Genomic DNA, 12,096 nt, shown 5'->3' with positions numbered 1-12,096 from the left:
TTCTAAGTCAGCCATAAAAATGTTGGCATACTGTGGGGCCAAGCGGGTACCCATAGCAGTGCCGCTGATTTGAAGGTATACATTGTCCCCAAATGTGAAATAGTTATGGGTAAGGACAAAGTCACAAAGTTCAGCCACAAGGTTAGCCGTGACATTATCGGGGATAGTGTTCTTGATGGCTTGTAGTCCATCTTTGTGTGGAATGTTGGTGTAGAGGGCTTCTACATCCATAGTGGCCAGGATGGTGTTATCAGGAAGATCACCGATGGATTGTAGTTTCCTCAGGAAGTCAGTGGTGTCTTGAAGGTAGCTGGGAGTGCTGGTAGCGTAGGGCCTGAGGAGGGAGTCTACATAGCCAGACAATCCTGCTGTCAGGGTGCCAATGCCTGAGATGATGGGGCGCCCAGGATTTCCAGGTTTATGGATCTTGGGTAGTAGATAGAATATCCCAGGTCGGGATTCCAGGGGTGTGTCTGTGCGGATTTGATCTTGTGCTTTTTCAGGGAGTTTCTTGAGCAAATGCTATAGTTTCTTTTGGTAACTCTCAGTGGGATCAGAGGGTAATGGCTTGTAGAAAGTGGTGTTGGAGAGCTGCCGAGCAGCCTCTTGTTCATATTCCGACCTATTCATGATGACAACAGCACCTCCTTTGTCAGCCTTTTTGATTATGATGTCAAGAGTTTGTTTCTGACGCTGTGGATGGCATTGTGTTCTGCACGGCTGAGGTTGTGGGGCAAGTGATGCTGCTTTTCCACAATTTCAGCCCGTGCACTTTGGCGGAAGCATTCTATGTAGAAGTCCAGTCTGCTGTCTCGACCTTCAGGAGGAGTCCACCTAGAATCCTTCTTTTTGTCGTGTTAGTAGGGAGGTCTCTGTAGATTAGTATGTTGTTCAGAGGTGTGTTGGAAATATTCCTTGAATCGGAGACGTTGAAAATAGGATTCTAGGTCACCACAGAACTGTATCATGTTCATGGGGGTGGAGGGGCAGAAGGAGAGGCCCCACGATAGGACAGCTGCTTCTGCTGGGCTAAGAGTATAGTTGGATAGGTTAACAATATTGCTGGGCGGGTTGAGGGAACCATTGCTGTGGCCCCTTATGGCATGTAGTAGTTTAGAAAGTTTAGTGTCCTTTTTCTTCTGTAGAGAAGCAAAGTGTGTGTTTTAGTAAAATCGAGCCATGAGGAAGTTTGTGTGGAAGGTTGGTTTTCTATGAGAGTATCCATTTGAGAGCTCGTTCTTTATCTTTCCCTGTTCGCTGTAGAGGATGTTGATCAGGTGGTTCCGCTGTTTGCTGCCAGCTTGTGCCACACGCTCTCAAAGATAGTCTGTGTGGTATGTAGATTGTAATGGATTTTTTACCTTCAGTCCTTTTGGTACGATGTCCATCTGTTTGCATTTGGAAAGGAAGATGATGTCTGTCTGTATCTGTACAAGTTTTTTCATGCAGTTGATTTCCACTCCATACAGCTAAATGCAGTACCTTGCATGATGACAGGTTTCAGAGTAGTAGCCGTGTTAGTCTGTATTCGCAAAAAGAAAAGGAGTACTTGTGGCACCTTAGAGACTAACCAATTTATTTGAGCATAAGCTTTCGTGAGCTACAGCTCACTTCATCGGATGCATACTTCACCTACTACAGGACAGGCCCAACAAAGAAAATAACAGAACGCCACTAGCCGTCACCTTCAGCCCCCAACTAAAACCCCTCCAACGCATTATCAAGGATCTACAACCTATCCTGAGGGATGACCCAACAGTCTCACAAATCTTGGGAGACAGGCCAGTCCTTGCCTACAGACAGCCCCCCAACCTGAAGCGAATACTCACCAGCAACCACATACCACACAACAGAACCACTAGCCCAGGAACCTATCCTTGCAACAAAGCCCGTTGCCAACTGTGCCCACATGTCTATTCAGGGGACACCATCATAGGGCCTAATCACATCAGCCACACTGTCAGAGGCTCGTTCACCTGCACATCTACCAATGTGATACATGCCATCATGTGCCAGCAATGCCCCTCTGCCATGTACATTGGTCAAACTGGACAGTCTCTACGTAAAAGACTAAATGGACACAAATCAGATGTCAAGAATTATAACATTCATAAACCAGTCGGAGAACACTTCAAACTCTCTGGTCACGCGATTACAGACATGAAAGTTGCGATATTACAACAGAAAAACTTCAAAACCAGACTGCAGCGAGAGACTGCTGAATTGGAATTCATTTGCAAATTGGATACAATTAACTTAGGCTTGAATAGAGACTAGGAGTGGCTACGTCATTATGCAAGGTAACCTATTTCCCCTTGTTTTTTCCTCACCCCCCCCCCCCCCCGTTCCTTAGACATTCTTGTTAAACCCTGGATTTGTGCTGGAAATGGCCCACCTTGATTATCACACACATTGTAAGGAGAGTGATCACTTTAGATAAGCTATTACCAGCAGGAGAGTGGGGTGGGGGGAGAGAAAACCTTTTGTAGTGATAAACACCCATTTTTTCCATGGTTTGTGTGTATAAAAACATCTTGTGTATTTTCCACAGTATGCATCCAATGAAGTGAGCTGTAGCTCACGAAAGCTTATGCTCAAATAAATTGGTTAGTCTAAGGTGCCACAAGTACTCCTTTTCTTTTTATGAAAAGGATAGCAGCTTTGTCTCTTCTCCTTCTCTTCCTCCCCACCCTATGAGCATCTCACTGTTTCAAGTGAAATGCAGAAAGGCCTGTTAGCCAGCCCTTCTTCCAGCCTCTTTCTGGGGGGCCAGGGCTGGAGCTCTTACTCCTCAGGGAATAGTGGCTGCTGATGCTCAGTAAAGCATCTGCAGCAGCATGAAATTGGCAAGATTATTGATCAGTTTCACCAATGCCTCTGGAACAGTCATCTGAAAACATTAGAGTCATTTTTAGTGTCATTTCAATCATCTGTCTTGAGACTCAGAGGCTGTGTTACACTAGCTTTTTTGGTGCTAAGTCTTACATCATTGCAATTCCACCAGTGATAGCAACATTGAGAAAAAGGGCATCTTTTTTATCTGTGTAAGATTACACAAATAAAAGCAGAGAGTGGCAGACTGCAGTTTGTGGACCACTGGTACTCTGCAGGAAGCTGGCTGCTCACCTCCACATTTCCAGCTGCTAAAAAAAAAAAAAATTAATTTTAGGTGCTTGTAGCCAATTTTTAATATTTTCATAGTATAATTCTTCCATGTAAGCAATTTCCAGAGTTGCCAACGGGCTATTATCATGATTAGGAGAAAGAAAAGGAGTACTTGGGGCACCTTAGAGACTAACCAATTTATTTGAGCATGAGCTTTCGTGAGCTACAGCTCACTTCATCGGATACATACTGTGGAAACTGCAGAAGACATTATATACACAGAGACCGTGAAACAATACCTCCTCCCACCCCACTCTCCTGCTGGTAATAGCTTATCTGAAGTGATCATCAAGTTGGGCCATTTCGAGCACAAATCCAGGTTCTCTCACCGTCCGCCCCCCCCGCCCCCCACAAACTCACTCTCCTGCTGGTAATAGCCCATCCAAAGCGACCACTCTCCTTACAACGTGCATGAAAATCAAGGTGGGCCATTTCCAGCATAAATCCAAATTTAACCAGAACGTCGGGGGGGGGGGGGGGTAGGAAAAAACAAGGGGAAATAGCCACTCCCAGTCTCTATTTAAGCCTAAATTAATAGTATCCAATTTGCAAATGAATTCCAATTCAGCAGTTTCTCGCTGGAGTCTGGATTTGAAGTTTTTTTGTTGTAAGATAGCGACCTTCATGTCTGCGATTACGTGACCAGAGAGATTGAAGTGTTCTCTGACTGGTTTATGAATGTTATAATTCTTGACATCTGATTTGGGTCCATTTAGTCTTTTACGTAGAGACTGTCCAGTTTGACCAATGTACACGGCAGAGGGGCATTGCTGGCACATGATGGCATATATCACATTGGTGGATGTGCAGGTGAATGAGCCTCTGATAGTGTGGCTGATGTTATTAGGCCCTGTGATGGTGTCCCCTGAATAGATATGTGGGCACAGTTGGCAACGGGCTTTGTTGCAAGGATAGGTTCCTGGGTTAGTGGTTCTGTTGTGAGGTATGTGGTTGTTGGTGAGTATTTGCTTCAGGTTGGGGGGCTGTCTGTAGGCAAGGACTGGCCTGTCTCCCAAGATTTGTGAGAGTGTTGGGTCATCCTTCAGGATAGGTTGTAGATCCTTAATAATGCATTGGAGGGGTTTTAGTTGGGGGCTGAAGGTGATGGCTAGTGGCGTTCTGTTATTTTCTTTGTTAGGCCTGTCCTGTAGTAGGTGACTTCTGGGAACTCTTCTGGCTCTATCAATCTGTTTCTTCACTTCCGCAGGTGGGTATTGTAGTTGTAAGAATGCTTGATAGAGATCTTGTAGGTGTTTGTCTCTGTCTGAGGGGTTGGAGCAAATGCGGTTGTATCGCAGAGCTTGGCTGTAGACAATGGATCGTGTGGTGTGGTCAGGGTGAAAGCTGGAGGCATGTAGGTAGGAATAGAGGTCAGTAGGTTTCCGGTATAGGGTGGTCTTTATGTGACCATCGTTTATTAGCACTGTAGTGTCCAGGAAGTGGATCTCTTGTGTGGACTGGACCAGGCTGAGGTTGATGGTGGGATGGAAATTGTTGAAATCATGGTGGAGTTCCTCAAGGGCTTCTTTTCCATGGGTCCAGATGATGAAGATGTCATCAATATAGCGCAAGTAGAGTCGGGGCGTTAGGGGACGAGAGCTGAGGAAACGTTGTTCTAAGTCAGCTATAAAAATGTTGGCATACTGTGGGGCCATGCGGGTACCCATAGCAGTGCCGCTGATCTGAAGAGAAGATTATCTCAGATATCATGATTTGAAAGAAGGAGTGGTCCATAAAAGTGTTTGAGAATTCTTGATTTAGATGCCACGCTATTGCCTCCATCATTTTTTACGCTAGTAGAAGATTTTCTTCCCCCACCTCTTTTCCCTAAATGCTAGTTTAGACCAGACAAAATGACATCAGTTTATATTCAGATCAGCTATTTAATGTTATCTTTGCAACATCATTTAAAAACAAAGTTTAAGTTTTGAAAAGGATGTCTTGTGTCCCCACAACACCCATCAGTGAATTCTCCCTGCTGCATGTTGGGAGGCCTTTCTAAGCCATGAATATTATTTTATACTAATATTTATATTTAGTTTGCTTAATATTTGTAGGGTGACTGGTTTAACACCCAAATGTCTCTCTTTTCAGAGAACGTACCATAGCTTATAATGGACAATTAATCATTCTCTACATGTGTATGTAACTACTCAGCTACAGCACTGAGGGTCCCATGCAGACATCTGAATAAAGCCTGAACCAGCAACAAATGACTCTCCAGGAAACCTACTGTATTCAGCCCAATGTGACAAGAAATATGTATCAGGAAATAAGTAATTAGCCAGCGTAAATTCAGGTATGATCGGCTCCATTTTTACCCTACATTGTTTGCATGAAGGCTCTGTTCAACGCTGAAGGCAGATCTACAGTACAGGGCTAAGTCGACCTAAATAACGTAGCTGGAGTTGACATAGCTTAGGTCAACTTATTGTTGTGTCCACACTGTACTGGGTCGACGGGAGAAACTCTCCTGTCAACTTACCTTATGCTTCTCATTCTGGTGAAGTACTGGAGTAGACGGGAAAGTGATCTGTGATCGATTTAGTGGGTCTTCATTGGACCCGCTAAATCAACCCCCAGTGGATCAATCGCCACAGTGTCAATCCAAGGTAGGTGTAGACATACCCTAAGTGGTAGTCTACACTAGAAAAGTTACACCATGTAAGGAGGTGAGATGATGATTAGGTAAACTTACCTCATGTAAAAGGGTAAGGGCCTAAGTGTATTTAATGGATCATATATATCACATATTAGACAGACAAGTGCATAATCAATATAAATGTAGGCCTAGTTTAGTTTGGTTCAGCAGACCTTTGGAAAGGAGCGCAAGACAACTTTTTGGCTAACTAAGTATCCTGTTATTTCACTTCTTGAAATGTCCTTGATATTTAGGTAAATAACAAGGATGCAGTAACAATGAGAGGTTGTGATGACCCCACCAAATATGATCAGGGTAAAGAAATAAAGTCCCTGTCAAATATTAAAATTAACAATGAGAACTATTAATAAGTAGATAATCAAGTTATATAATTTAGGGTGTAATGCAGAATCTTTTATTTGGTCATAAAATATTATTACTTGTTATGTAATGAATCAGAGGAGGGGGTGTGGATAAAAATATGGGGTCATCTTGAGCATAAAAGTGTACTGAAACTTAAGTCTTTGCCTTTGTTTGTGTACAGCCTAGTCTGTATGTACTAGGCCAGATCACTGGCAGGTCACGCTCAATTGATCACAGGGGTGTGGTACTTTGTACCTCTACTGATATAAACCTGTTCCTTGGATCTGAACTCTGGAGTTAGCAGTGGTTTTGTCTGCTACAGCAAGCAGTGGTTGTGTGCTTTGCTGGGTTCATTAAATAAACCTGTGGGCCAGGTTGGTGGTCCTGAAAACAAACTTACACACCAGTGTGGCACTCGGTACCTCAAAGCAGCACCCAGGAACCCCCATAGTCACCAGTCATATAATTATGATATATTTCATACAAAGCATGCCATATAAGAAGATATATGAAAAGTTATGATCTTCTGAAACCCATTGTTCTGTCAAAATATGTATATCATGTGTGTGTATGAAGTTATGAGATTTTGCTATATGGTTGTTACTGAAATATGTTGTAAGTTTGAGAGTCTTCACTGCTAGTTCTCCAGTGACAAATGAGGTAACCCATTCCCAAGATGGTGTTAAATAACCATTAATCAGCAGGGGAGTTACAGTCAAGGGATTTACAATGCTGTAAAAGGGCTGTGCAAGCGTCGCAAAATGGGGGATTGCTCAACTCTGTGACTCAGCAAAGTCCACCAGGACATGTCTGGGTTAGTGTTTTCCAGGCACACGGACTGAGCCCCCTGCCACACCCCACATCCCTCCTGCACCCCGACCCCCTGCCCTGAGCCCCCTGCTGCACCCCACAGGGGCAGGGAGGGAGCAGAGTTGGGATGGGGAATTTTGGTGAAGGGGTTGGAATGGGGGCAGGGCAGGAGTGGGAAGAGGCAGGGCAGGGGCAGGGCCTCATGGAAGGGATGGAGGGGGGTGGTCAGTGGTGTGGCCCTCGGGCCAATGTACGAATCCTTATGTGGCCCTCGTGGTCATTTGAGTTTGAGACCCCTTCACTAGAGAGGTTTGCCACTTTAACTATACCAGAATAACTGAAGTGGCAAAAACTTCATAGCCCACAGACCCTGTGCATAAAGGGGCAGAACAGAGGACTTTGGCATATGGGAAGGGGGACCGGAGGGGCACACAACTAATGGGATGGGGAAGGGGGCTATTGGATGGGGCACACGAAACCTCTCTAGCATGGGTGGTTACAGGAAGTTTTTGAGGGGGATGGGAGAGTAGTACAAATGGAGTTTGTGGAAGGATAAAAGGAACCTCTGGTGTGTCTAGGGTGACCAGACAGCAAGTGTGAAAAATCAGGACAGGAGGTGGGGGTTAATAGATGCCTATATAAGAAAAAGCACCAAATATCAGGGCTGTTCCTATAAAATCGGGACATCTGGTCACCTTGGGTGTGTACAATGCACTTGCACTGAAGCTACAAAGCACGTAACCTTCTATCAGCAATACTTCCTTTCTCCCCCTGCCCTTGGCCTGTCTCATTATGTAGGCACAGAACTCTAACTATAAGTTTTACAGGACCTAGCATAATGATGATGCTACATCTCAGTGGGGGGGCTTTGTATTTGGAATACAGATAAACAAGGGTGGAAAATTAGTTTATGTATTTTTAACTTCATTATGAATATATAAGGGGGGCACAGGTATCAAGCAACTGAAACCTAGTTCATTAAGAAAGGAAGTAATTTTTTACTCAGACTATCAAAATTTGGATTGTTTACAACTATTCAACTGAAATAGGAGAGTTTTTTTAAAAGATGCAACCACCTCCACCCCTTCAAAGAACGCCTAAAAAATTCCCAAAAGGAAGAACAACCCCACCACCCAGACTGGATATTCCTGATATTTCTAGAAGATAAAAGACAAGGCGGGGAGAGGGGAAGGGGGAGTATTTTGAAACAATTTTCAGGCCATCTAAATAGATCATATACGACCACAAACCCATTTTTCCCTTTGCGGGGCACTGTTTAACCAGCTTGTTGTTTGAGCTGTTAGCTCCTAAGGCCACAAGAGAGACGCTGCTCACCTCCATTAGCGAGGTTTCCACGTCCCTTCACCACACCTGCAGTACAAAAGCAGCCCACCAAGCCAGGCTCCCGCTTTCGTACGCGGGGGTGTTAGCAGCAGCCCGATGACCCGATCTACCACCCGCGTCCATTTCTTCCAGACAGCTCCGCTCTCCTTGGAGAGGCTCCTTTCCCTGGGTCACTAACTCGAACCGCTGCGGGGACGCACCGATGAGACGGGGGAGGTTGCACAGCCAGCCCCCGGGTCTCCTAACGCAGCTGAGGCCCGAGCGCCCGCCGCAGCAGGCGAAGAGCAGCGCCCTGCCTTGGCTCTGCCGCTGCTAGTCCCTAGAGCCACCTGCCCCGGCCCCGGCGGGGCGGGGGCGCTGGAGAGGGCGATGCGGTTACCGCGAGCGGATTGCGAGGAAGGACGCCGGGGCCCCGAGCTGAGGGGAAAGGCAGGATGAGCCAGGGGGAGAGAAGAAGGGGGTGACAGGGACGAGGGACCAACCCTCCCGCAACGCCGCGTTACCTGCTCCTGCCGCCTCCTGGCCCGCGCTAGACTCGCGGCTACTGCGCGGTGGGGCTGCCCGGGCCCAGCTTTAAATGTGCCGCCTTCCCTCCCGCTCTCCGAGCAGCGCCCAGGCCCTCTCCTCAGCTCGCTCAGCGACTGGCGTGCCGCCGTAGCAGGCGGCTGGGGCTCCTCCCCTCCAGCGGGGCTCGCAGCCCCACTAGCTGGGAGCGATCAGAGGCCCTGGGACGCTGTGAGCGGTGCCCTCTAGCCCTGCTTAGAGTGGAGCTAGTCGATACCCTTTGCCAGTCGCCTGCCGCACAAGGGTTCCCCAGATTGTTCAGCTCCCTAGCATTTCCCTCGTGTAGAGCGGACCCGGCCCCCACCTGTGTCCTCTATTAGCTAGCTGTCCCTGTGCTAGCAACACATGCCCTTCAACAAGCGGCTAATCTCCTAGTGTAGACAAAACTAAACCGTTTTCAGCCCCACCTCCGATATCCGCAACATCAATCTATAGCCCCGTCTGGACGTGCTCTTTGGTGAGTTTGCTACCCTTGCTTCTCTGCAGGAGTGAGGAGCCAACAGAGATTTTACCACCAACTCATCTTGCCCTGCCCTGAGTAGGGATTAGATAACTGGGTGGTAAGAACACTAGTGCCTCATCTGCACTAGCACTGGTGGAGCTTCAGCACGGCTAGTAGAACAAGGTCAGATTTCTAGTGAAAATCGAGGTCAGATTTTGGGTCATAGGGATCCAGAAGTGTATGGTCAATCTCTGATTAGAGTGTGGTCCATGTTGCTCTCATTTTTGGGACATATAGAGAGATGGTAATCCATAAAAAACTGCATAGCTCAGGAACACTACCTTATTTTAAATAAAACACCTGGAGAATGTAGAATAGCTGTAGTGTCAAGTACAGGAAATGATTATGTATCAGAGGGGTATCCATCTTAGTCTGTATCCACAAAAACAGGTGCATCTGAAGAAGGGGTTTTTTTTACACATGAAAGCTTATGCCCAAATAAATCTGTTAGTCTTTAAGGTGCCACCAGACTTCTCATTGTTTTTGAGGAAGTGGTTATAGATCTTTAGCACAATTTACCATATCACTGATACCTGAATTATTAGACACCAATAATGTGCTCTACACTACAGAAGGACAAAGTCCAGTTATAACCTCCTATAATCAAGTAATTATGACTTTCACAAAAATGTTGTAAGGGTGGAAGCCTGAAAATGTTTGGCAACATTAGACAACATGTAGTTTTAGTTTATTGAAAAACAACACATTTGAAGGGTTTTGTTAAGACGGGTGAATAGTCCAGGCCTATAGTCATAGTAAATCCACACCATTGGCAATATAGACATCCTGCACGCAGTTATGCAACTGTTTCAAACCTGATTTGCCTTTCAAAAGGTACCAATTGTGCAAACTGTGACGGCTTCTGTGATGCAAACTTTTAAAAAATGTAAGGCGTTCTATTTTGATGATTGATTTTCACTCTTTCTTTTCTCTTAAAAAAAGCTAAGATACGGATCTGTATTTTAGGAAAACAAAGCTATCCATCTTCAAAACTGACCTATTGGGTATGCAGAGTCCATAGTTTTATTCACCTTTGAACACACTAAACCCTCAAATGTACTGAAGGAATGACTCACTGTTTACTGACACATTAAAACAGCAATTCAGTTTAATTGCAATAACATAGGCAGTACCAAGAAACTCCCAGTATGTTGGCTGCTGCTTTATCCCCTTGAGACAACTGTGGCTGGCAAGAGACTGCTTAGATGTCTGTTTCGTGACACAATCCAAATGGATCTCAATTGTTCCCCCCCCCCCCCACGCTTTGTTTTCCACCAGGAACTAAGAGAAAGGTTAAACAGCTGTGTAGTCTATCCTAATAAGTTATTTTAAAACCAATACCACGCTGATATGCAAGAGCAAAGAACTGCTCTCTCCCACTTGGAAAACATATCATAGGCAAACCTCACCCCTGACATATTGAAAGCTGAGTTCTAAACTCACTGGAATGCCCATTCGCTAAACCCTGCCACCACCATTCTAACTAGCATGTACTATAACGCTGCTCAAAGCGAATCTAAGGATTTTACACCAGTGTAATTTAACACTAGGACAAAGGGGGTACTTTCCCTAAACTAGGCAAGCTAGAAACATGGTGGAGGTGGCGGCAGCGGCCACCTATCTATGGTAGGGCACCCACTGTCACACCTCCCAACATTTCAAGTGGCTAAAGCGGGACAACTGGTCATAGTCAATCCCTGTGGAGCCATCCCCACTGCAGCCACTGGCCCCAGCACCTTGCACAACTATGCCATGCTCAGTCCCCACCATCCAACCCAGCCTGCTTGGGAGCAGCATCACTCCCCATTCCTGATCTACCTTGCAGCTAGTGAGCATACCTGAGGAGGCTGAGCATACCCAGGAGCAGCTGAAGCTGGTGCCCTCCCTATCCTTTTCCCTGCCAATTGTACACACTGTGCATATAGCATCAGGCACCACTGAATGCAGGAAGCATTCTACTTCAATCAGGTAAGGGAGTGTTGGGCATCAAAGTGGAACAGTCCCACAAAACTCAGGACTATTGGGAGGCATGCCCACTGTTGCTAACAGTCACGGAGCTAAATCAGTGCTAGCCCTGAGTTGATACAACACTTAAACACATGGTTAAAGTTAAATATGTGCTTAAGTCCTAATGAAGTCCCACTCTAAATGGGTCTTAAGCAGGTGATTAAATGATTTAGTAAATCAATGGCTCAGTGACAGAAGAGAGTTAAAAAATAAAAATAAAAAACAGAGAGAACCTATGGGAGTAGTCACCTTTTTGTCTGCAAGGTGCATGCTTGATGATAGACTCAGGATTGGATAAACACACAGAGCTTTCAGGACTCTCCACCTTTTTGATCAAGCCACTGTGGAAGTTGTACCGAAACCCTTTAATTCTTAAGCCAAAAGACTCATGCAAAACTTCTCGGGGGGGGAGATAAAATTAGATTTACAATTTTCTCTTAGTAGAAAGAAGGGTAAGGGGGGGGGGAGAAGAGTGGAATTACTATTAGATATATTGAAATAAGGCTGGGAAATAACCAATGTTGAGGAAACCAAATATTTTGTAAGCAATCTTTTTGTCACTAAGGTCCTAGTCCTGTGAGGTATCCATTGAGCCAAATCCTCCACCCATTTTAAAGTTAAAGTTTTGCTATTTATTTAATTGAAGTCAATAGGTCCAATTCCACATCTAGTACGGTTTTTCAGTCATAAGTCCTTCATA

The 12,096-nt window shown here is 45.4% G+C and overlaps 1 protein-coding gene across 2 annotated transcripts in view; it reads right to left on the bottom strand.

The window, feature by feature from the left end:
- CEP57L1 (centrosomal protein 57 like 1) overlaps positions 1-8,978 on the bottom strand; it is a 35,296-nt gene extending 26,318 nt beyond the window's left edge. For both annotated transcript variants that reach the window (XM_007057407.4, XM_043542763.1), the window contains exon 1: positions 8,827-8,978. The gene's annotated coding sequence lies outside the window, so the exon portion shown is untranslated. The remainder of the gene's footprint in view (positions 1-8,826) is intronic.
- Positions 8,979-12,096: the final 3,118 nt, after the last annotated feature.

Source organism: Chelonia mydas, chromosome 3, assembly GCF_015237465.2.
Source record: "Chelonia mydas isolate rCheMyd1 chromosome 3, rCheMyd1.pri.v2, whole genome shotgun sequence".
Classification (NCBI taxonomy): Eukaryota; Metazoa; Chordata; order Testudines; family Cheloniidae; genus Chelonia; species Chelonia mydas.
Note: the sequence above shows the minus strand (reverse complement) of the source record. Positions and strands in the feature narration are given on the sequence as shown.